Source organism: Gossypium arboreum, chromosome 1 (genome assembly GCF_025698485.1).
Source record: "Gossypium arboreum isolate Shixiya-1 chromosome 1, ASM2569848v2, whole genome shotgun sequence".
NCBI lineage: Eukaryota > Viridiplantae > Streptophyta > Magnoliopsida > Malvales > Malvaceae > Gossypium > Gossypium arboreum.
In genome coordinates, this window is record NC_069070.1 from 11,120,663 (window position 1) to 11,124,748 (window position 4,086).

A 4,086-nucleotide genomic window follows, 5' to 3' on the forward strand; every position below is an offset into this window, starting at 1 on the left:
GTCCCTTTTTCAAGGAATTGTATTTTACATGAAAAAGGATACTTAGGGAGGAAGAAAGCCAATCCAAAGCCTATATAAACACCCTAAGTATGACTTAGAAAATGGGCCTTTCCTCTAGAACTTTTCTGGAGTATAGAACCACACACCGGGAATTAATTGAAGGAAGCCAGATGATCTATCCCAAAAGCCGGGGCTACTCCAAGACTGAAGATCTCTCTCAGAATTCCTTCGGGGGTTTTAGAGTTTTCTTTATGTTTTGTTATTTTCATACTTTTGAGATGTAATCTTATTTTATTATGAACTAAACACTTTAGATACCTAAGGGGGTTGAAACCTATGATGGATCTTGTTATTATTATCTGAACTGTATGATAAATACTTGATTTGTTCTTAATTATGTGTTCTTAATGCTTGAGTTAATATTCTGGGTATTGATTCATGATTTGATGTGCTTATGTAGAGGAGCAAAAGTCCCTGTCTAAGAATAGATTTGGCATAATTAAGCGGAGTTGATCGAACGGCTAGAAATAGGGTTACGAGATTTTGCCGGATTATGGTGAAACCTAATATGGGAGTCTATAGATCAATTTACTGCTTCCCTAGGGGTTTTAATGAAGAAAGAGATTTCGATTAATTCAACTGAGGGTTAAACATTATTAGTCTCGAAAGAGATAATAATATAGGTTAGGGAGTCTCACGGATCAAGTCAAGTGAATAAATCGTCTGGTTCAGAGTCAGATAACAAGTGAAATCTAGGTGGATTCCTCCTTGGGTGTCGTCTTTATCAATTACTTTTCTTCAAGTCTTTTTCCAAATTTTCTCTTTGCTTTAGTTTAATTAGTTAATTAGTTTAGTTAATTAGTTTAATAAAAAACCCTCTTTATTTCTAGGTTAAATAATAAAAAAGATAGTTATTACTAGTACTTTTGGTTCCCTTGGGTACGATATCCCGGTCTTGCTATTACTATACTATATTTCGATAGGTGCGCTTGCCTTTTCGTCGTGATAATAGTTAGTCTAGGTTTGATCTTTATTATAAATATTTATTACTTGTTACGAATCACACGATCAAGATTTTGGCATCATTGTCGGGGAACTAAAATATTAGGAACGCTAAATTTTTATTACTTTAGCTATTTATTTTTCTTGCAATTTAATTTAATTTTATTATTATTTATTAATTTACTTTTTCCTTCTCTTGGCAGGTTTTTATAATTTATGACTAGAAGAAACCCATCGGGACCATTACTTTTTGACGAAGAAATCAATCGCACAGTTCGTAGAAACCAAAGAGAAATAAGGCGCATCTTAAGATACATAGAGAATGAGCAAGAAGACGATACTCAACCTCCAACCGACAAGATGGCTGAAAACCAAGACAATCAGCTACCTCCTGCAATTGCGGCTAATCAAAATCCTGCTCCACGTACTATGTATGATTATGCTAAACCTTCTCTAATAGGAATTGAATCTAGCATAGTTAGACCTGCTATAGCTGCAAATACTTTTGAATTAAAACCTAACACTATTCAGATGATACAACAGTTTGTTCAGTTTGATGGTTTGCAGGATGAAGATCCCAACGCTCACTTAGCAATTTTTTTAGAATTTTATGATACATTTAAAATCAATGGCGTTTCTGATGATGCCATTCGTCTTCGGTTATTTCCTTTTTCATTAAGAAACAAAGCTAAACAGTGGTTGAAATCATTACCACGAGGGTTAATTACTACTTGGGAACAAATGACCGAGAAATTTCTACTAAAATATTTTTCGCCGGCTAAAACGGCTAAATTACATAATGATATCTCTTCTTTTATGCAAATGGATTTAGAAACACTTTACGATGCATGGGAGAGATACAAGGACTTACTGAGAAGGTATCCTCACCATGGGTTACCGCTTTGGTTGCAAGTACAAACATTCCACAATGGTCTGAATCCCTCGACCTGGCAAATGGTTGACGCAACTGTTGGCAGAACCATCAACAACAAAACACCTGAAGAGGCTTATGAATTCATTCAAGAAATGTCACTGAATAAGTATCAGTGGCAAGTCATGAGGACTAAGCCAACAAAAACAGCCGGCATTTATAACGTCGACTCAGTTACTATGCTGTCAAATCAGGTAGAACTTCTCAATAAAAAGATTGATGGTTTACTTGGTTCTACACAAGTACATCCAGTAATGAGGTATGACTCCAATGGAGGAGGTGTGCATACAGAATATCAATCCTTCAATCCCAAAAATGAAGAGGAATAAGTCAACTATATGGGTAATAATAACTTTAGATCTCAAAACAACCCATACAGTAATACTTATAATGCAGGTTGGAGGAACCACCCAAATTTTTCCTGGGGAGGTCAAAGGAATCAAAAGCCACAAAATCCTCAGGGTTTTCAACAGCCACCTTACCAACAAGAGAAGAAATCGAACTTTGAGGAGATGCTTTCAAAATTCATATCAATGTCAGAAACCCGTTTCCAAAATACCAAGACAACACTTAAGAATCAATAAGCATCGATCCAAGGGCTCTAAACTCAGATAGGCCAGCTATCCAAACTAATCTCCGAATGACCACAAGGTAGCTTACCAAGTAATACTGAACCTAACCCAAGGGAACACCTCAACGCAATTAGTACTAAAGATGATGAAGGAGTCATTGAGCCTGAACCAGAACCATGGCAAGAAATAATGGTAAGCAAAGTGAGAGATGAGGTAGATCAAAATGCAAACAAACTAGTGACTGTCAAATATAAACCTCATGCGCCATACCCTAACGTGACAAGGAAAGACCTCTCAGACGAACAATTAGGTAAATTCCTCAAACTTTTAAAAAAATTAAATATTAACTTACCGTTTATTGAAGCTTTGTCGCAGATGCCAAATGCAATGCAATTTTTAAAAGAGCTTTTAGTAAATAAGCGAAAGTTGGATGAAGCATCGCATGTGGAGCTAAATGCAGTCTGCTCAGATATTCTACAGAATAAGCTACCCCACAAATTGAAAGATCTAGGGAGTTTTACAATTTCTTGTTTAATTGGTAGTTTAGATATAAGTCATGCATTAGCTGATTTAGGGGCTAGTATTAACGTCATGCCTTACAAAATGTTTAAGCAACTAGGTCTTGGGAAACCTAAACAAACTAGGATGAGCATTCAATTGGCAGATAAAACTATAAGATTCCCCAGGGGTATTATTGAAGATGTACTCGTTAAAGTAGATAAGCTCATATTCCCCGTTGATTTCATTGTTCTAGATATAGAGGAGGATGATAGCACCCCTTTGATTTTAGGAAAGCCCCTTCTAGCAACTGCGAAAACAATTATTGATGTTGGCATAGGTGAGCTTACACTTTGTGTGGGAGACGAAACGATCACCCTTCAAGCTTGTAATTTTGGCATCACATCGAACATTGAAGGTAATATTCCACACCAATCTACTAAAACTGACAATATGATTTTGTAGAAATTAAGCTTTGAAGAAGTTCACGAGCCATGTTCCAGAAGTGATAGAGGACACATTCATGAAGAATGAAGGCTACGGATAGAGGAGCTAGACGAATGGCAAGCACATGAATCAAGAACATATGATAAACCGAAACTACACCAAAATAAGCTCGATACCTTTCCTAATCAACATAAGGTTGGTGATAAAGTCTTACTAGATGCTGCAGATCCCCACATTGTCACTACCACACCAAATGAGGAAATCCCTCTTACGGTACTCAGTATTTTTCCATTCGGTACGGTGGAGGTGAGTCACCCCAAGTTTGGCACTTTTGAGGTAAACAACACCCGATTAAAACCCTATTTTGATGAGATTGATAGCAGGAGTGAGGAGTATAAACTCCTCGAACCACCCTGACCATTCACTAGAGAGGTAAGTCAAGCTTAGACTATAAATAAGCGCTTATTGGGAGGCAACCCGAGCACTAACATATTTTGATTTCTTTATTTTTAATTTCTAACACTTTAAATCATTAACTTTATCTTTGAATTGCAAAGTTTTTTAGTATACACGGCCAGGAACATGGGCGTGCCTAAAGCCGTGGCCAAACAGGGGAAGAGACGAGGCCTTTCCTCT

General features: G+C 36.8%; 1 non-coding gene across 1 annotated transcript; it reads right to left on the reverse strand.

The window, feature by feature from the left end:
- Nucleotides 1-1,792: 1,792 nt before the first annotated feature.
- LOC128282325 (small nucleolar RNA R71) lies at nucleotides 1,793-1,898 on the reverse strand. The gene has a single exon (XR_008272565.1). It is a non-coding gene; the product is annotated as a small nucleolar RNA R71 (small nucleolar RNA).
- Between the last annotated feature and the right edge of the window lie 2,188 nt (nucleotides 1,899-4,086).